The 21736-nt window shown below is 39.5% G+C and overlaps 13 non-coding genes across 13 annotated transcripts; all 13 read left to right on the plus strand.

Annotated features, from left to right (window-relative positions):
- Positions 1–1175: 1175 nt before the first annotated feature.
- On the plus strand, positions 1176–1294 carry LOC144430130 (5S ribosomal RNA). The gene has a single exon (XR_013479348.1). It is a non-coding gene; the product is annotated as a 5S ribosomal RNA (ribosomal RNA).
- A 1209-nt stretch (positions 1295–2503) lies between these two features.
- LOC144430142 (5S ribosomal RNA) lies at positions 2504–2622 on the plus strand. The gene has a single exon (XR_013479350.1). It is a non-coding gene; the product is annotated as a 5S ribosomal RNA (ribosomal RNA).
- A 1204-nt stretch (positions 2623–3826) lies between these two features.
- LOC144430155 (5S ribosomal RNA) lies at positions 3827–3945 on the plus strand. Its single transcript, XR_013479352.1, has one exon. It is a non-coding gene; the product is annotated as a 5S ribosomal RNA (ribosomal RNA).
- Positions 3946–5154: 1209 nt separating this feature from the next.
- On the plus strand, positions 5155–5273 carry LOC144430167 (5S ribosomal RNA). The gene has a single exon (XR_013479355.1). It is a non-coding gene; the product is annotated as a 5S ribosomal RNA (ribosomal RNA).
- Positions 5274–6477: 1204 nt separating this feature from the next.
- Positions 6478–6596, plus strand: LOC144430179 (5S ribosomal RNA). Its single transcript, XR_013479357.1, has one exon. It is a non-coding gene; the product is annotated as a 5S ribosomal RNA (ribosomal RNA).
- Positions 6597–7804: 1208 nt separating this feature from the next.
- LOC144430093 (5S ribosomal RNA) lies at positions 7805–7923 on the plus strand. Its single transcript, XR_013479339.1, has one exon. It is a non-coding gene; the product is annotated as a 5S ribosomal RNA (ribosomal RNA).
- Positions 7924–9130: 1207 nt separating this feature from the next.
- LOC144430191 (5S ribosomal RNA) lies at positions 9131–9249 on the plus strand. Its single transcript, XR_013479359.1, has one exon. It is a non-coding gene; the product is annotated as a 5S ribosomal RNA (ribosomal RNA).
- A 4946-nt stretch (positions 9250–14195) lies between these two features.
- On the plus strand, positions 14196–14314 carry LOC144430041 (5S ribosomal RNA). The gene has a single exon (XR_013479286.1). It is a non-coding gene; the product is annotated as a 5S ribosomal RNA (ribosomal RNA).
- A 1204-nt stretch (positions 14315–15518) lies between these two features.
- Positions 15519–15637, plus strand: LOC144430203 (5S ribosomal RNA). Its single transcript, XR_013479362.1, has one exon. It is a non-coding gene; the product is annotated as a 5S ribosomal RNA (ribosomal RNA).
- Positions 15638–16845: 1208 nt separating this feature from the next.
- On the plus strand, positions 16846–16964 carry LOC144430087 (5S ribosomal RNA). The gene has a single exon (XR_013479332.1). It is a non-coding gene; the product is annotated as a 5S ribosomal RNA (ribosomal RNA).
- A 1207-nt stretch (positions 16965–18171) lies between these two features.
- Positions 18172–18290, plus strand: LOC144430214 (5S ribosomal RNA). The gene has a single exon (XR_013479370.1). It is a non-coding gene; the product is annotated as a 5S ribosomal RNA (ribosomal RNA).
- A 1209-nt stretch (positions 18291–19499) lies between these two features.
- Positions 19500–19618, plus strand: LOC144430226 (5S ribosomal RNA). Its single transcript, XR_013479382.1, has one exon. It is a non-coding gene; the product is annotated as a 5S ribosomal RNA (ribosomal RNA).
- Positions 19619–20823: 1205 nt separating this feature from the next.
- Positions 20824–20942, plus strand: LOC144430066 (5S ribosomal RNA). The gene has a single exon (XR_013479311.1). It is a non-coding gene; the product is annotated as a 5S ribosomal RNA (ribosomal RNA).
- Positions 20943–21736: the final 794 nt, after the last annotated feature.

Raw genomic sequence — 21736 nt, forward strand, 5'->3', positions numbered from 1 at the left:
TCTTAACAAAACATAATTTAGAATGAATATGTTATAAAATATTTCAGATTGTCGAGGACTGAATAATAACTAACAGGGGCGAAACGCAACTTTACGAATAGTCACTGAGACCCGTCATCGATATTTCGAATGCGTCTTAATAGATATAGGCCTACTATATATGGCAGAATAATCGGTGCTACTATGGAGTGAGTTAGGATATGGGAAATCGAGATAAGACGACTTAATTAATCATATGACGGATCACGGCCAATCGCCCGGTTATCAGTCAAGGCCAGTTATTTCATTTCGGAAGCAAGCACTTAATGGTAGCGGAAGCCGTAACTTACCTGCGGTAACATGGACTACCTTACGACGACGAAGGTTTTCTGAAAACTATCCCTTAATGGAATTCGAACCCACGCAGAGTAATCAGAGGTGTGGTAACGAGCGTATATCTGACACTTAGCACGATGCGCCACACGGTTGAGCACGAGTTTTACCATAGCTTGAAATCTACCTATATCTAGTATTACATAGTGAGATCTACGTCAATTCAGTACTTTAGCGCAGGTTCAAAGCCTTCATTTTGCATCCCTAGTAGATATCTCATTAAATTTAGTTAGACTGACTGACTATTAACGTTGATACATTTTTATTGAACCGGACTTAATCGAAAAATTAAACTCTCGCCAAGTTACGGGCGATCACCGAAGTGCCACGCGCTTGTGAGAGTTTATATATAACTTTTGATACTGTGTGAGTGCACGTAACCTAGCTTTGAGCACATATAATAAAAAACAAGCTTATAAGAAGGGCAACTTTCATATATACTGTCGAACTATCTGGGTTATGTGCAATACAATGGGCATCCGCTTATCAAAAAGCTTTGTCAATAACACGTCAGGCCTCAATAACAAACAAGCGAGTTATATCAGCGACTCGATGCTTGCGTTAAGCCATACACCAGAGATAAAATACCTATGAGGAAAAACATGCAATCAATAAATTAACGCATGTAATCAATAATAACAAAATTTGACACTGGTAGAAAATGTCGGCGGTAAGCCACTGAGCGAAACAGCGACTGCCTGAGTTTCATTGTTTGTGACTCTACAAACGAAACAGTTGCGCTTCGCTTCTCTCTCATTAGGCGTTGCCTAAATATAAATAACCGAATATGTCTCGTCGATATCGCCTACGACCATACCACGTTGAATACACCCGATCTCGTTCGATCTCGGAAGTTAAGCAACGTCGGGCTCGGTTAGTACTTGCATGGGTGACCGGCTGGGAATACCGGGTGCCGTAGGCTTTTCGCTTTTATCAAAAATAAAAGGAATGCTGTCTGAACAAAACATAATTTAAAATGAATATGTTATAAAATATTTCAGATTGTCGAGGACTGAATAATAAATAACTAACAGGGGCGAAACGCAACTTTACGAATAGTCACTGAGACCCGTCATCGATATTTCGAATGCGTCTTAATAGATATAGGCCTACTATATATGGCAGAATAATCGGTGCTACTATGGAGTGAGTTAGGATATGAGAAATCGTGATAAGACGACTTAATTAGTCATATGACGGATCACGCCAATCGCCCGGTTATCAGTCAAGGCCAGTTATTTCATTTCGGAAGCAAGCACTTAATGGTAGCGGAAGCCGTAACTTACCTGCGGTAACATTGACTACCTTACGACGACGAAGGGTTCTGAAAACTATCCCTTAATGGAATTCGAACCCACGCAGAGTAATCAGAGGTGTGGTAACGAGCGTATATCTGACACTTAGCACGATGCGCCACACGGTTGAGCACGAGTTTTACCATAGCTTGAAATCTACCTATATCTAGTATTACATAGTGAGATCTACGTCAAATCAGTACTTTAGCGCAGGTTCAAAGCCTTCATTTTGCATCCCTAGTAGATATCTCATTAAATTTAGTTAGACTGACTGACTATTAACGTTGATACATTTTTATTGAACCGGACTTAATCGAAAAATTAAACTCTCGCCAAGTTACGGGCGATCACCGAAGTGCCACGCGCTTGTGAGAGTTTATATATAACTTTTGATACTGTGTGAGTGCACGTAACCTAGCTTTGAGCACATATAATAAAAAACAAGCTTAAAAGAAGGGCAACTTTCATATATACTGTCGAACTATCTGGGTTATGTGCAATACAATGGGCATCCGCTTATCAAAAAGCTTTGTCAATAACACGTCAGGCCTCAATAACAAACAAGCGAGTTATATCAGCGACTCGATGCTTGCGTTAAGCCATACACCAGAGATAAAATACCTATGAGGAAAAACATGCAATCAATAAATTAACGCATGTAATCAATAATAACAAAATTTGACACTGGTAGAAAATGTCGGCGGTAAGCCACTGAGCGAAACAGCGACTGCCTGAGTTTCATTGTTTGTGACTCTACAAACGAAACAGTTGCGCTTCGCTTCTCTCTCATTAGGCGTTGCCTAAATATAAATAACCGAATATGTCTCGTCGATATCGCCTACGACCATACCACGTTGAATACACCCGATCTCGTTCGATCTCGGAAGTTAAGCAACGTCGGGCTCGGTTAGTACTTGCATGGGTGACCGGCTGGGAATACCGGGTGCCGTAGGCTTTTCGCTTTTATCAAAAATAAAAGGAATGCTGTCTGAACAAAACATAATTTAAAATGAATATGTTATAAAATATTTCAGATTGTCGAGGACTGAATAATAACTAACAGGGGCGAAACGCAACTTTACGAATAGTCACTGAGACCCGTCATCGATATTTCGAATGCGGTTAATAGGTATAGGCCTGCTATATATTGCAGAATAATCGGTGCTACTATGGAGTGAGTTAGGATATGAGAAATCGAGATAAGACGACTTAATTAATCATATGACGGATCACGCCAATCGCCCGGTTATCAGTCAAGGCCAGTTATTTCATTTCGGAAGCAAGCACTTAATGGTAGCGGAAGCCGTAACTTACCTGCGGTAACATGGACTACCTTACGACGACGAAGGGTTCTGAAAACTATCCCTTAATGGAATTCGAACCCACGCAGAGTAATCAGAGGTGTGGTAACGAGCGTATATCTGACACTTAGCACGATGCGCCACACGGTTGAGCACGAGTTTTACCATAGCTTGAAATCTACCTATATCTAGTATTACATAGTGAGATCTACGTCAATTCAGTACTTTAGCGCAGGTTCAAAGCCTTCATTTTGCATCCCTAGTAGATATCTCATTAAATTTAGTTAGACTGACTGACTATTAACGTTGATACATTTTTATTGAACCGGACTTAATCGAAAAATTAAACTCTCGCCAAGTTACGGGCGATCACCGAAGTGCCACGCGCTTGTGAGAGTTTATATATAACTTTTGATACTGTGTGAGTGCACGTAACCTAGCTTTGAGCACATATAATAAAAAACAAGCTTATAAGAAGGGCAACTTTCATATATACTGTCGAACTATCTGGGTTATGTGCAATACAATGGGCATCCGCTTATCAAAAAGCTTTGTCAATAACACGTCAGGCCTCAATAACAAACAAGCGAGTTATATCAGCGACTCGATGCTTGCGTTAAGCCATACACCAGAGATAAAATACCTATGAGGAAAAACATGCAATCAATAAATTAACGCATGTAATCAATAATAACAAAATTTGACACTGGTAGAAAATGTCGGCGGTAAGCCACTGAGCGAAACAGCGACTGCCTGAGTTTCATTGTTTGTGACTCTACAAACGAAACAGTTGCGCTTCGCTTCTCTCTCATTAGGCGTTGCCTAAATATAAATAACCGAATATGTCTCGTCGATATCGCCTACGACCATACCACGTTGAATACACCCGATCTCGTTCGATCTCGGAAGTTAAGCAACGTCGGGCTCGGTTAGTACTTGCATGGGTGACCGGCTGGGAATACCGGGTGCCGTAGGCTTTTCGCTTTTATCAAAAATAAAAGGAATAATGTCTGAACAAAACATAATTTAAAATGAATATGTTATAAAATATTTCAGATTGTCGAGGACTGAATAATAAATAACTAACAGGGGCGAAACGCAACTTTACGAATAGTCACTGAGACCCGTCATCGATATTTCGAATGCGTCTTAATAGATATAGGCCTACTATATATTGCAGAATAATCGGTGCTACTATGGAGTGAGTTAGGATATGAGAAATCGAGATAAGACGACTTAATTAGTCATATGACGGATCACGCCAATCGCCCGGTTATCAGTCAAGGCCAGTTATTTCATTTCGGAAGCAAGCACTTAATGGTAGCGGAAGCCGTAACTTACCTGCGGTAACATTGACTACCTTACGACTACGAAGGGTTCTGAAAACTATCCCTTAATGGAATTCGAACCCACGCAGAGTAATCAGAGGTGTGGTAACGAGCGTATATCTGACACTTAGCACGATGCGCCACACGGTTGAGCACGAGTTTTACCATAGCTTGAAATCTACCTATATCTAGTATTACATAGTGAGATCTACGTCAAATCAGTACTTTAGCGCAGGTTCAAAGCCTTCATTTTGCATCCCTAGTAGATATCTCATTAAATTTAGTTGAACTGACTGACTATTAACGTTGATACATTTTTATTGAACCGGACTTAATCGAAAAATTAAACTCTCGCCAAGTTACGGGCGATCACCGAAGTGCCACGCGCTTGTGAGAGTTTATATATAACTTTTGATACTGTGTGAGTGCACGTAACCTAGCTTTGAGCACATATAATAAAAAACAAGCTTAAAAGAAGGGCAACTTTCATATATACTGTCGAACTATCTGGGTTATGTGCAATACAATGGGCATCCGCTTATCAAAAAGCTTTGTCAATAACACGTCAGGCCTCAATAACAAACAAGCGAGTTATATCAGCGACTCGATGCTTGCGTTAAGCCATACACCAGAGATAAAATACCTATGAGGAAAAACATGCAATCAATAAATTAACGCATGTAATCAATAATAACAAAATTTGACACTGGTAGAAAATGTCGGCGGTAAGCCACTGAGCGAAACAGCGACTGCCTGAGTTTCATTGTTTGTGACTCTACAAACGAAACAGTTGCGCTTCGCTTCTCTCTCATTAGGCGTTGCCTAAATATAAATAACCGAATATGTCTCGTCGATATCGCCTACGACCATACCACGTTGAATACACCCGATCTCGTTCGATCTCGGAAGTTAAGCAACGTCGGGCTCGGTTAGTACTTGCATGGGTGACCGGCTGGGAATACCGGGTGCCGTAGGCTTTTCGCTTTTATCAAAAATAAAAGGAATGCTGTCTGAACAAAACATAATTTAAAATGAATATGTTATAAAATATTTCAGATTGTCGAGGACTGAATAATAACTAACAGGGGCGAAACGCAACTTTACGAATAGTCACTGAGACCCGTCATCGATATTTCGAATGCGGTTAATGGGTATAGGCCTGCTATATATGGCAGAATAATCGGTGCTACTATGGAGTGAGTTAGGATATGAGAAATCGAGATAAGACGACTTAATTAATCATATGACGGATCACGCCAATCGCCCGGTTATCAGTCAAGGCCAGTTATTTCATTTCGGAAGCAAGCACTTAATGGTAGCGGAAGCCGTAACTTACCTGCGGTAACATGGACTACCTTACGACGACGAAGGGTTCTGAAAACTATCCCTTAATGGAATTCGAACCCACGCAGAGTAATCAGAGGTGTGGTAACGAGCGTATATCTGACACTTAGCACGATGCGCCACACGGTTGAGCACGAGTTTTACCATAGCTTGAAATCTACCTATATCTAGTATTACATAGTGAGATCTACGTCAATTCAGTACTTTAGCGCAGGTTCAAAGCCTTCATTTTGCATCCCTAGTAGATATCTCATTAAATTTAGTTAGACTGACTGACTATTAACGTTGATACATTTTTATTGAACCGGACTTAATCGAAAAACTAAACTCTCGCCAAGTTACGGGCGATCACCGAAGTGCCACGCGCTTGTGAGAGTTTATATATAACTTTTGATACTGTGTGAGTGCACGTAACCTAGCTTTGAGCACATATAATAAAAAACAAGCTTATAAGAAGGGCAACTTTCATATATACTGTCGAACTATCTGGGTTATGTGCAATACAATGGGCATCCGCTTATCAAAAAGCTTTGTCAATAACACGTCAGGCCTCAATAACAAACAAGCGAGTTATATCAGCGACTCGATGCTTGCGTTAAGCCATACACCAGAGATAAAATACCTATGAGGAAAAACATGCAATCAATAAATTAACGCATGTAATCAATAATAACAAAATTTGACACTGGTAGAAAGTGTCGGCGGTAAGCCATTGAGCGAAACAGCGACTGCCTGAGTTTCATTGTTTGTGACTCTACAAACGAAACAGTTGCGCTTCGCTTCTCTCTCATTAGGCGTTGCCTAAATATAAATAACCGAATATGTCTCGTCGATATCGCCTACGACCATACCACGTTGAATACACCCGATCTCGTTCGATCTCGGAAGTTAAGCAACGTCGGGCTCGGTTAGTACTTGCATGGGTGACCGGCTGGGAATACCGGGTGCCGTAGGCTTTTCGCTTTTATCAAAAATAAAAGGAATGCTGTCTGAACAAAACATAATTTAAAATGAATATGTTATAAAATATTTCAGATTGTCGAGGACTGAATAATAAATAACTAACAGGGGCGAAACGCAACTTTACGAATAGTCACTGAGACCCGTCATCGATATTTCGAATGCGTCCTAATAGATATAGGCCTACTATATATGGCAGAATAATCGGTGCTACTATGGAGTGAGTTGGATATGAGAAATCGAGATAAGACGACTTAATTAGTCATATGACGGATCACGCCAATCGCCCGGTTATCAGTCAAGGCCAGTTATTTCATTTCGGAAGCAAGCACTTAATGGTAGCGGAAGCCGTAACTTACCTGCGGTAACATGGACTACCTTACGACGACGAAGGGTTCTGAAAACTATCCCTTAATGGAATTCGAACCCACGCAGAGTAATCAGAGGTGTGGTAACGAGCGTATATCTGACACTTAGCACGATGCGCCACACGGTTGAGCACGAGTTTTACCATAGCTTGAAATCTACCTATATCTAGTATTACATAGTGAGATCTACGTCAAATCAGTACTTTAGCGCAGGTTCAAAGCCTTCATTTTGCATCCCTAGTAGATATCTCATTAAATTTAGTTAGACTGACTGACTATTAACGTTGATACATTTTTATTGAACCGGACTTAATCGAAAAATTAAACTCTCGCCAAGTTACGGGCGATCACCGAAGTGCCACGCGCTTGTGAGAGTTTATATATAACTTTTGATACTGTGTGAGTGCACGTAACCTAGCTTTGAGCACATATAATAAAAAACAAGCCTATAAGAAGGGCAACTTTCATATATACTGTCGAACTATCTGGGTTATGTGCAATACAATGGGCATCCGCTTATCAAAAAGCTTTGTCAATAACACGTCAGGCCTCAATAACAAACAAGCGAGTTATATCAGGGACTCGATGCTTGCGTTAGGCCATACACCAGAGATAAAATACCTATGAGGAAAAACATGCAATCAATAAATTAACGCATGTAATCAATAATAACAAAATTTGACACTGGTAGAAAATGTCGGCGGTAAGCCACTGAGCGAAACAGCGACTGCCTGAGTTTCATTGTTTGTGACTGTACAAACGAAACAGTTGCGCTTCGCTTCTCTCTCATTAGGCGTTGCCTAAATATAAATAACCGAATATGTCTCGTCGATATCGCCTACGATCATACCACGTTGAATACACTCGATCTCGTTCGATCTCGGAAGTTAGGCAACGTCGGGCTCGGTTAGTACTTGCATGGGTGACCGGCTGGGAATACCGGGTGCCGTAGGCTTTTCGCTTTTATCAAAAATAAAAGGAATGCTGTCTTAACAAAACATAATTTAAAATGAATATGTTATAAAATATTTCAGATTGTCGAGGACTGAATAATAACTAACAGGGGCGAAACGCAACTTTACGAATAGTCACTGAGACCCGTCATCGATATTTCGAATGCGTCTTAATAGATATAGGCCTACTATATATGGCAGAATAATCGGTGCTACTATGGAGTGAGAGAGGATATGGGAAATCGAGATAAGACGACTTAATTAATCATATGACTGATCACGGCCAATCGCCCGGTTATCAGTCAAGGCCAGTTATTTCATTTCGGAAGCAAGCACTTAATGGTAGCGGAAGCCGTAACTTACCTGCGGTAACATGGACTACCTTACGACGACGAAGGTTTTCTGAAAACTATCCCTTAATGGAATTCGAACCCACGCAGAGTAATCAGAGGTGTGGTAACGAGCGTATATCTGACACTTAGCACGATGCGCCACACGGTTGAGCACGAGTTTTACCATAGCTTGAAATCTACCTATATCTAGTATTACATAGTGAGATCTACGTCAATTCAGTACTTTAGCGCAGGTTCAAAGCCTTCATTTTGCATCCCTAGTAGATATCTCATTAAATTTAGTTAGACTGACTGACTATTAACGTTGATACATTTTTATTGAACCGGACTTAATCGAAAAATTAAACTCTCGCCAAGTTACGGGCGATCACCGAAGTGCCACGCGCTTGTGAGAGTTTATATATAACTTTTGATACTGTGTGAGTGCACGTAACCTAGCTTTGAGCACATATAATAAAAAACAAGCTTATAAGAAGGGCAACTTTCATATATACTGTCGAAATATCTGGGTTATGTGCAATACAATGGGCATCCGCTTATCAAAAAGCTTTGTCAATAACACGTCAGGCCTCAATAACAAACAAGCGAGTTATATCAGCGACTCGATGCTTGCGTTAAGCCATACACCAGAGATAAAATACCTATGAGGAAAAACATGCAATCAATAAATTAACGCATGTAATCAATAATAACAAAATTTGACACTGGTAGAAAATGTCGGCGGTAAGCCACTGAGCGAAACAGCGACTGCCTGAGTTTCATTGTTTGTGACTCTACAAACGAAACAGTTGCGCTTCGCTTCTCTCTCATTAGGCGTTGCCTAAATATAAATAACCGAATATGTCTCGTCGATATCGCCTACGACCATACCACGTTGAATACACCCGATCTCGTTCGATCTCGGAAGTTAAGCAACGTCGGGCTCGGTTAGTACTTGCATGGGTGACCGGCTGGGAATACCGGGTGCCGTAGGCTTTTCGCTTTTATCAAAAATAAAAGGAATGCTGTCTGAACAAAACATAATTTAAAATGAATATGTTATAAAATATTTCAGATTGTCGAGGACTGAATAATAAATAACTAACAGGGGCTAAACGCAACTTTACGAATAGTCACTGAGACCCGTCATCGATATTTCGAATGCGTCTTAATAGATATAGGCCTACTATATATGGCAGAATAATCGGTGCTACTATGGAGTGAGTTAGGATATGAGAAATCGAGATAAGACGACTTAATTAGTCATATGACGGATCACGCCAATCGCCCGGTTATCAGTCAAGGCCAGTTATTTCATTTCGGAAGCAAGCACTTAATGGTTGCGGAAGCCGTAACTTACCTGCGGTAACATTGACTACCTTACGACGACGAAGGGTTCTGAAAACTATCCCTTAATGGAATTCGAACCCACGCAGAGTAATCAGAGGTGTGGTAACGAGCGTATATCTGACACTTAGCACGATGCGCCACACGGTTGAGCACGAGTTTTACCATAGCTTGAAATCTACCTATATCTAGTATTACATAGTGAGATCTACGTCAAATCAGTACTTTAGCGCAGGTTCAAAGCCTTCATTTTGCATCCCTAGTAGATATCTCATTAAATTTAGTTAGACTGACCAATGACATTAAACAACATGATGCGCAACTCCGGCATTTTTGGCCGAAGATCGTATCCGATAGCACGCTCCAATGCACATACTTGGCGAGACGAAAACGAGCGGATGTGTGCTGCTTTCAAGGCATAGCACGAATAGTGTTCGCGCCTGCTTTGACAGTTGTTGTCGATTTTAATGATATTTTGGAAAGTTGAGGTAAAAAGAAATCGGAAAAAGGTAAGGTAAATACTATTGTTGTATATCACACCCGGGCATCGCACTGTTAAGTACGTGTGGAAAGCCAGCCTTTGTCAAATACTACAAAGTTATTAATTCAGTACGGTACGTAGTTGCCCATTTGCCGAAATTGCATATTTACTTACCCCTTATGGTTTCAAATAGTTCATGCACCTCCGTTTAGATTTTTTTAATCAGTGAGGATATGTACTCATTGCTGATTGCTGTTCATTGTAACATACTATTGCACATTCACTTTTATTTGCGTATTGAATCAAAGTGTTCACAAGTTCACCTAACATTTCACTCATACCGGTCTATATTGTATAGTCTGATCTCTCAAGTATTTGGAGCCACCAATGCTTGTAATTTTCTGACTAAACCCTTTTATTAGCTGGTTTATATACCAAATTCAGTAAAACATTTTTTACATAAAACATGAGATATTGGATTTATTAGCTTTTCCATTCTAAATCACATAGACTGCTTTATTTATTCTTAACGAAAATTAATAAATCTCCTCTCTTTCTTTAGATGTGAAAGTTGTGGAGCAACCTGTCTAAGCATTGTGAGACTCCTGCAGCACAAGAGGCAATAGCAAAAATAGTAAGTATATCAATCAAGAAATTAAGCCGACATAAAGCAAAATTTTCAACTATTCGCCTAATCTCAATTTCCCATTATTTATTCACAGGACAACTATACCAGAGGGGAGATATCAGAAATCTGGCGACATATCAGTGACAGTGTGATTCCAAGAAATATAATTAGAGTACTCCATGAATGTTTGCAATAGAAAAACAACCTATGGAAGCATGCAAAGACATTCGAGATTCGACCATCCGGTAGATTTGTGTATGGCCCCCACATCCTGCAGGGCTTGAGGAAAATAACTAAAAATTCCAAAGCGTAGGATTGCATAGGCGGTCTTCTTTGTAAAAAGGCACAAAACACGCCAGACATACTTAAAACAGCTTTGGAAAATGAGGATTACGGGTAACTCACTGCACCAGTGTTATATTTGGTTCATCAACTTTTGGTAGTATTATAGAAGAAATTCCGGAAGGGGTATAATCATCATTCATGATAAAATACTGTTTATATATATATTTTGGACAACTTCAATCTAGACCAGGGATGTCAAACTCGTGGCCCCAGAGAACTTCCAGTGCGGCCCTAGAACGCTTAACAATAATTGTAATAGTATTTTGGAAGTTTTTTTTTATCTAAATGTAATATATTTTTCAAACCTTTAAAAGTGAAATTGATTATTCACACAGAAAACAATTTACTGAAAGTAGTTTTGGAATATTATTTTTTTTTGTCCCCATTTTGACCCAATTAAGAATACACAACAAGCTAGCCAAAGAATACTTGAATAAAACACTTGAGTGATTAAATTAAACGCAAAGTACATGAAGAAGGTGGCATTTTCGAAGAAAATGGGAGTTGCAATATTTCTGCATTTCACAAAATTCTGAAGCACATTGTTTAATTTGTCATATTTCCATCAATACAATGAAAAAACACAATAAGCTCAGCAGTCAATATGACAAATTCGAAGACCAACTTCGAACAGAAAATTTCCATGTGTTTGTATATTAATATAATTATACAACGACTTAGTTACTAAAAAGCAATATCAATAATAATTCAAGCAATCCTATGCCACGCAATGTGGTGCGAAATGTCTTGTCGAAAAAATCTGTCATTTGTTTTTTTACTGATCTATACATGCAGTGAGTAACTTTTTTGCATTACTGGAATTAATTAAACATTCGCAAAGATCCAGATTAACCCATGATCATGTGACCTCGTTAGTTAGACTATAAAATCATTTCAGCCTGGCCTTAGTATGCTGGTGACACAAAAAAGATGCCAAACGTCAGAACAAATGTAACTAAAAAAACATTGAGTATATACTGTAGTATTTTTGTTAATTTTAGGTTCATATATTTAGATTAAGTCATTTTTAGTGTATGTATTATTTTTTCCTTATCCAAAGCTTGTTCAAAAATGATTTTGATGGTTGTACATGGAATTTTATGATTTTTTATAATAAATACAGTAACTTGCAAATGTTGCAATAATAGTGGAATGCAAATATTAATATGTAATTGCATTTGAAATTGAAGAAAATAATAAAACTTAAACTGTTTAGTTGCATCACAATATAGGTCACAAACTAAAACTATCTTAAAAATATCTTTCAAGTATACATTATCAAAAACTGTTTGCGGCCCTTTTTACAATTTCCAAAATGCAATGCGGCTCTCGAAAACCCATGAGTTTGACACCACTGATCTATTCTAGAGGATTCAAGCATAGCTTTGGGAAAGAATATCACTTCAATTAAATTGAAAAAAAACTCGCTATATTAAATACAAAATCGTTGCTATCATAAAGGTAAACCAATTCAGCCACTCGAAATATATTGGCCTTCACAAAGCAATGGAGGCAAAATCGAGAGTTCATTAGCAATGAACATTTGTTCTTTTCGTTGTCTTGAACTTTTCATACTCCACAGCCCCTGTTCATTTTTTTAATTTTAATTACCATGTGATGCTCATACTTATCTTTAACTTGTATTTTCTGTCATGATGTATTATCTCAATGTGTCAAACTATTAATTAGTGTGCATATTTTGCTTCCAGATGACATAAATGTATTGTCTTGTTTATTACCTCAGCTTGGAGTATTGACAAGAAAAAGGTGCCAGTAAATTAGGTAAAAAAATTTTCAACTCTTTGTTATAATCAGAATTCACAATTAATAGGAATTATAAACAGCCAACAATCAATGAGAATTATATGCGAAATCCCTCAGAATAAAGTTGTCTAATATCGGAGGAAGGCAAAATATATAGGTAGTTTCCATTCACACAAGCATTTCAAGAAGACTTGCTCGAGCCAAACTAAATGAGCATCGTCAAGTGATCGGTAAGGCTGCAAGTTGAATTCAGCCCTGGAACCTCCTGCATAGAAGATAATATTAATTAGTGGGCTATGAGCTAAATTCCTAAATTTAGACACAAACATATCTACGATTCATTATGTACCAGCAATGTTACCTACGATAAACTGAATATGTAATATGTCTAATAAATTATAGGTGCAAACTTTGTGTTATAGAATTGTATCACAGCATCGTTAATAAGAGAAGTAAAAACAGTTTTGTATGACACCCTCTTTAAATGAAAATGCAATGTTTAAGTGCAAACATCAAAATTACTAACTTTGAACTTTGTCATTATCTGCAAAATGTTCCACACAAATCTTCTTAGATAACTTCTTCTTCACAAACTTCTTAGATATAGAGATTATTTTCTTTTGTTACAGGCGCAAAAAGGCAGGTACTACACGTAAAAAAGCCGCCGAGTAGCAAGAGCGAGCGGAAAACGGTCGCGAAAGGCGACGAGAAATATGTGAATTGGAGCGTATCATGAAATACAATCTTTCGCCTGCAGTCTTATGGAGTGACGTCAGAGTTGCCTATCATGTTGTTTAATGTCATTGGACTGACTGACTATTAACGTTGATACATTTTTATTGAACCGGACTTAATCGAAAAATTAAACTCTCGCCAAGTTACGGGCGATCACCGAAGTGCCACGCGCTTGTGAGAGTTTATATATAACTTTTGATACTGTGTGAGTGCACGTAACCTAGCTTTGAGCACATATAATAAAAAACAAGCTTAAAAGAAGGGCAACTTTCATATATACTGTCGAACTATCTGGGTTATGTGCAATACAATGGGCATCCGCTTATCAAAAAGCTTTGTCAATAACACGTCAGGCCTCAATAACAAACAAGCGAGTTATATCAGCGACTCGATGCTTGCGTTAAGTCATACACCAGAGATAAAATACCTATGAGGAAAAACATGCAATCAATAAATTAACGCATGTAATCAATAATAACAAAATTTGACACTGGTAGAAAATGTCGGCGGTAAGCCACTGAGCGAAACAGCGACTGCCTGAGTTTCATTGTTTGTGACTCTACAAACGAAACAGTTGCGCTTCGCTTCTCTCTCATTAGGCGTTGCCTAAATATAAATAACCGAATATGTCTCGTCGATATCGCCTACGACCATACCACGTTGAATACACCCGATCTCGTTCGATCTCGGAAGTCAAGCAACGTCGGGCTCGGTTAGTACTTGCATGGGTGACCGGCTGGGAATACCGGGTGCCGTAGGCTTTTCGCTTTTATCAAAAATAAAAGGAATGCTGTCTGAACAAAACATAATTTAAAATGAATATGTTATAAAATATTTCAGATTGTCGAGGACTGAATAATAACTAACAGGGGCGAAACGCAACTTTACGAATAGTCACTGAGACCCGTCATCGATATTTCGAATGCGGTTAATAGGTATAGGCCTGCTATATATGGCAGAATAATCGGTGCTACTATGGAGTGAGTTAGGATATGAGAAATCGAGATAAGACGACTTAATTAATCATATGACGGATCACGCCAATCGCCCGGTTATCAGTCAAGGCCAGTTATTTCATTTCGGAAGCAAGCACTTAATGGTAGCGGAAGCCGTAACTTACCTGCGGTAACATGGACTACCTTACGACGACGAAGGGTTCTGAAAACTATTCCTTAATGGAATTCGAACCCACGCAGAGTAATCAGAGGTATGGTAACGAGCGTATATCTGACACTTAGCACGATGCGCCACACGGTTGAGCACGAGTTTTACCATAGCTTGAAATCTACCTATATCTAGTATTACATAGTGAGATCTACGTCAATTCAGTACTTTAGCGCAGGTTCAAAGCCTTCATTTTGCATCCCTAGTAGATATCTCATTAAATTTAGTTAGACTGACTGACTATTAACGTTGATACATTTTTATTGAACCGGACTTAATCGAAAAATTAAACTCTCGCCAAGTTACGGGCGATCACCGAAGTGCCACGCGCTTGTGAGAGTTTATATATAACTTTTGATACTGTGTGAGTGCACGTAACCTAGCTTTGAGCACATATAATAAAAAACAAGCTTATAAGAAGGGCAACTTTCATATATACTGTCGAACTATCTGGGTTATGTGCAATACAATGGGCATCCGCTTATCAAAAAGCTTTGTCAATAACACGTCAGGCCTCCATAACAAACAAGCGAGTTATATCAGCGACTCGATGCTTGCGTTAAGCCATACACCAGAGATAAAATACCTATGAGGAAAAACATGCAATCAATAAATTAACGCATGTAATCAATAATAACAAAATTTGACACTGGTAGAAAGTGTCGGCGGTAAGCCATTGAGCGAAACAGCGACTGCCTGAGTTTCATTGTTTGTGACTCTACAAACGAAACAGTTGCGCTTCGCTTCTCTCTCATTAGGCGTTGCCTAAATATAAATAACCGAATATGTCTCGTCGATATCGCCTACGACCATACCACGTTGAATACACCCGATCTCGTTCGATCTCGGAAGTTAAGCAACGTCGGGCTCGGTTAGTACTTGCATGGGTGACCGGCTGGGAATACCGGGTGCCGTAGGCTTTTCGCTTTTATCAAAAATAAAAGGAATGCTGTCTGAACAAAACATAATTTAAAATGAATATGTTATAAAATATTTCAGATTGTCGAGGACTGAATAATAAATAACTAACAGGGGCGAAACGCAACTTTACGAATAGTCACTGAGACCCGTCATCGATATTTCGAATGCGTCCTAATAGATATAGGCCTACTATATATGGCAGAATAATCGGTGCTACTATGGAGTGAGTTGGATATGAGAAATCGAGATAAGACGACTTAATTAGTCATATGACGGATCACGCCAATCGCCCGGTTATCAGTCAAGGCCAGTTATTTCATTTCGGAAGCAAGCACTTAATGGTAGCGGAAGCCGTAACTTACCTGCGGTAACATTGACTACCTTACGACGACGAAGGGTTCTGAAAACTATCCCTTAATGGAATTCGAACCCACGCAGAGTAATCAGAGATGTGGTAACGAGCGTATATCTGACACTTAGCACGATGCGCCACACGGTTGAGCACGAGTTTTACCATAGCTTGAAATCTACCTATATCTAGTATTACATAGTGAGATCTACGTCAAATCAGTACTTTAGCGCAGGTTCAAAGCCTTCATTTTGCATCCCTAGTAGATATCTCATTAAATTTAGTTAGACTGACTGACTATTAACGTTGATACATTTTTATTGAACCGGACTTAATCGAAAAATTAAACTCTCGCCAAGTTACGGGCGATCACCGAAGTGCCACGCGCTTGTGAGAGTTTATATATAACTTTTGATACTGTGTGAGTGCACGTAACCTAGCTTTGAGCACATATAATAAAAAACAAGCTTATAAGAAGGGCAACTTTCATATATACTGTCGAACTATCTGGGTTATGTGCAATACAATGGGCATCCGCTTATCAAAAAGCTTTGTCAATAACACGTCAGGCCTCAATAACAAACAAGCGAGTTATATCAGGGACTCGATGCTTGCGTTAGGCCATACACCAGAGATAAAATACCTATGAGGAAAAACATGCAATCAATAAATTAACGCATGTAATCAATAATAACAAAATTTGACACTGGTAGAAAATGTCGGCGGTAAGCCACTGAGCGAAACAGCGACTGCCTGAGTTTCATTGTTTGTGACTGTACAAACGAAACAGTTGCGCTTCGCTTCTCTCTCATTAGGCGTTGCCTAAATATAAATAACCGAATATGTCTCGTCGATATCGCCTACGACCATACCACGTTGAATACACTCGATCTCGTTCGATCTCGGAAGTTAGGCAACGTCGGGCTCGGTTAGTACTTGCATGGGTGACCGGCTGGGAATACCGGGTGCCGTAGGCTTTTCGCTTTTATCAAAAATAAAAGGAATGCTGTCTTAACAAAACATAATTTAAAATGAATATGTTATAAAATATTTCAGATTGTCGAGGACTGAATAATAACTAACAGGGGCGAAACGCAACTTTACGAATAGTCACTGAGACCCGTCATCGATATTTCGAATGCGTCTTAATAGATATAGGCCTACTATATATGGCAGAATAATCGGTGCTACTATGGAGTGAGTTAGGATATGGGAAATCGAGATAAGACGACTTAATTAATCATATGACGGATCACGGCCAATCGCCCGGTTATCAGTCAAGGCCAGTTATTTCATTTCGGAAGCAAGCACTTAATGGTAGCGGAAGCCGTAACTTACCTGCGGTAACATGGACTACCTTACGACGACGAAGGTTTTCTGAAAACTATCCCTTAATGGAATTCGAACCCACGCAGAGTAATCAGAGGTGTGGTAACGAGCGTATATCTGACACTTAGCACGATGCGCCACACGGTTGAGCACGAGTTTTACCATAGCTTGAAATCTACCTATATCTAGTATTACATAGTGAGATCTACGTCAATTCAGTACTTTAGCGCAGGTTCAAAGCCTTCATTTTGCATCCCTAGTAGATATCTCATTAAATTTAGTTAGACTGACTGACTATTAACGTTGATACATTTTTATTGAACCGGACTTAATCGAAAAATTAAACTCTCGCCAAGTTACGGGCGATCACCGAAGTGCCACGCGCTTGTGAGAGTTTATATATAACTTTTGATACTGTGTGAGTGCACGTAACCTAGCTTTGAGCACATATAATAAAAAACAAGCTTATAAGAAGGGCAACTTTCATATATACTGTCGAACTATCTGGGTTATGTGCAATACAATGGGCATCCGCTTATCAAAAAGCTTTGTCAATAACACGTCAGGCCTCAATAACAAACAAGCGAGTTATATCAGCGACTCGATGCTTGCGTTAAGCCATACACCAGAGATAAAATACCTATGAGGAAAAACATGCAATCAATAAATTAACGCATGTAATCAATAATAACAAAATTTGACACTGGTAGAAAATGTCGGCGGTAAGCCACTGAGCGAAACAGCGACTGCCTGAGTTTCATTGTTTGTGACTCTACAAACGAAACAGTTGCGCTTCGCTTCTCTCTCATTAGGCGTTGCCTAAATATAAATAACCGAATATGTCTCGTCGATATCGCCTACGACCATACCACGTTGAATACACCCGATCTCGTTCGATCTCGGAAGTTAAGCAACGTCGGGCTCGGTTAGTACTTGCATGGGTGACCGGCTGGGAATACCGGGTGCCGTAGGCTTTTCGCTTTTATCAAAAATAAAAGGAATGCTGTCTGAACAAAACATAATTTAAAATGAATATGTTATAAAATATTTCAGATTGTCGAGGACTGAATAATAAATAACTAACAGGGGCGAAACGCAACTTTACGAATAGTCACTGAGACCCGTCATCGATATTTCGAATGCGTCTTAATAGATATAGGCCTACTATATATGGCAGAATAATCGGTGCTACTATGGAGTGAGTTAGGATATGAGAAATCGAGATAAGACGACTTAATTAGTCATATGACGGATCACGCCAATCGCCCGGTTATCAGTCAAGGCCAGTTATTTCATTTCGGAAGCAAGCACTTAATGGTAGCGGAAGCCGTAACTTACCTGCGGTAACATTGACTACCTTACGACGACGAAGGGTTCTGAAAACTATCCCTTAATGGAATTCGAACCCACGCAGAGTAATCAGAGGTGTGGTAACGAGCGTATATCTGACACTTAGCACGATGCGCCACACGGTTGAGCACGAGTTTTACCATAGCTTGAAATCTACCTATATCTAGTATTACATAGTGAGATCTACGTCAAATCAGTACTTTAGCGCAGGTTCAAAGCCTTCATTTTGCATCCCTAGTAGATATCTCATTAAATTTAGTTAGACTGACTGACTATTAACGTTGATACATTTTTATTGAACCGGACTTAATCGAAAAATTAAACTCTCGCCAAGTTACGGGCGATCACCGAAGTGCCACGCGCTTGTGAGAGTTTATATATAACTTTTGATACTGTGTGAGTGCACGTAACCTAGCTTTGAGCACATATAATAAAAAACAAGCTTAAAAGAAGGGCAACTTTCATATATACTGTCGAACTATCTGGGTTATGTGCAATACAATGGGCATCCGCTTATCAAAAAGCTTTGTCAATAACACGTCAGGCCTCAATAATAAACAAGCGAGTTATATCAGCGACTCGATGCTTGCGTTAAGCCATACACCAGAGATAAAATACCTATGAGGAAAAACATGCAATCAATAAATTAACGCATGTAATCAATAATAACAAAATTTGACACTGGTAGAAAATGTCGGCGGTAAGCCACTGAGCGAAACAGCGACTGCCTGAGTTTCATTGTTTGTGACTCTACAAACGAAACAGTTGCGCTTCGCTTCTCTCTCATTAGGCGTTGCCTAAATATAAATAACCGAATATGTCTCGTCGATATCGCCTACGACCATACCACGTTGAATACACCCGATCTCGTTCGATCTCGGAAGTTAAGCAACGTCGGGCTCGGTTAGTACTTGCATGGGTGACCGGCTGGGAATACCGGGTGCCGTAGGCTTTTCGCTTTTATCAAAAATAAAAGGAATGCTGTCTGAACAAAACATAATTTAAAATGAATATGTTATAAAATATTTCAGATTGTCGAGGACTGAATAATAACTAACAGGGGCGAAACGCAACTTTACGAATAGTCACTGAGACCCGTCATCGATATTTCGAATGCGTCTTAATAGGTATAGGCCTGCTATATATGGCAGAATAATCGGTGCTACTATGGAGTGAGTTAGGATATGAGAAATCGAGATAAGACGACTTAATTAATCATATGACGGATCACGCCAATCGCCCGGTTATCAGTCAAGGCCAGTTATTTCATTTCGGAAGCAAGCACTTAATGGTAGCGGAAGCCGTAACTTACCTGCGGTAACATGGACTACCTTACGACGACGAAGGGTTCTGAAAACTATCCCTTAATGGAATTCGAACCCACGCAGAGTAATCAGAGGTGTGGTAACGAGCGTATATCTGACACTTAGCACGATGCGCCACACGGTTGAGCACGAGTTTTACCATAGCTTGAAATCTACCTATATCTAGTATTACATAGTGAGATCTACGTCAATTCAGTACTTTAGCGCAGGTTCAAAGCCTTCATTTTGCATCCCTAGTAGATATCTTATTAAATTTAGTTAGAGTGACTGACTATTAACGTTGATACATTTTTATTGAACCGGACTTAATCGAAAAATTAAACTCTCGCCAAGTTACGGGCGATCACCGAAGTGCCACGCGCTTGTGAGAGTTTATATATAACTTTTGATACTGTGTGAGTGCACGTAACCTAGCTTTGAGCACATATAATAAAAAACAAGCTTATAAGAAGGGCAACTTTCATATATACTGTCGAACTATCTGGGTTATGTGCAATACAATGGGCATCCGCTTATCAAAAAGCTTTGTCAATAACACGTCAGGCCTCAATAACAAACAAGCGAGTTATATCAGGGACTCGATGCTTGCGTTAGGCCATACACCAGAGATAAAATACCTATGAGGAAAAACATGCAATCAATAAATTAACGCATGTAATCAATAATAACAAAATTTGACACTGGTAGAAAATGTCGGCGGTAAGCCACTGAGCGAAACAGCGACTGCCTGAGTTTCATTGTTTGTGACTGTACAAACGAAACAGTTGCGCTTCGCTTCTCTCTCATTAGGCGTTGCCTAAATATAAATAACCGAATATGTCTCGTCGATATCGCCTACGACCATACCACGTTGAATACACCCGATCTCGTTCGATCTCGGAAGTTAGGCAACGTCGGGCTCGGTTAGTACTTGCATGGGTGACCGGCTGGGAATACCGGGTGCCGTAGGCTTTTCGCTTTTATCAAAAATAAAAGGAATGCTGTCTTAACAAAACATAATTTAAAATGAATATGTTATAAAATATTTCAGATTGTCGAGGACTGAATAATAACTAACAGGGGCGAAACGCAACTTTACGAATAGTCACTGAGACCCGTCATCGATATTTCGAATGCGTCTTAATAGATATAGGCCTACTATATATGGCAGAATAATCGGTGCTACTATGGAGTGAGTTAGGATATGGGAAATCGAGATAAGACGACTTAATTAATCATATGACGGATCACGGCCAATCGCCCGGTTATCAGTCAAGGCCAGTTATTTCATTTCGGAAGCAAGCACTTAATGGTAGCGGAAGCCGTAACTTACCTGCGGTAACATGGACTACCTTACGACGACGAAGGTTTTCTGAAAACTATCCCTTAATGGAATTCGAACCCACGCAGAGTAATCAGAGGTGTGGTAACGAGCGTATATCTGACACTTAGCACGATGCGCCACACGGTTGAGCACGAGTTTTACCATAGCTTGAAATCTACCTATATCTAGTATTACATAGTGAGATCTACGTCAATTCAGTACTTTAGCGCAGGTTCAAAGCCTTCATTTTGCATCCCTAGTAGATATCTCATTAAATTTAGTTAGACTGACTGACTATTAACGTTGATACATTTTTATTGAACCGGACTTAATCGAAAAATTAAACTCTCGCCAAGTTACGGGCGATCACCGAAGTGCCACGCGCTTGTGAGAGTTTATATATAACTTTTGATACTGTGTGAGTGCACGTAACCTAGCTTTG

Source organism: Styela clava, chromosome 11 (assembly GCF_964204865.1).
Source record: "Styela clava chromosome 11, kaStyClav1.hap1.2, whole genome shotgun sequence".
Taxonomy (NCBI): Eukaryota; Metazoa; Chordata; class Ascidiacea; order Stolidobranchia; family Styelidae; genus Styela; species Styela clava.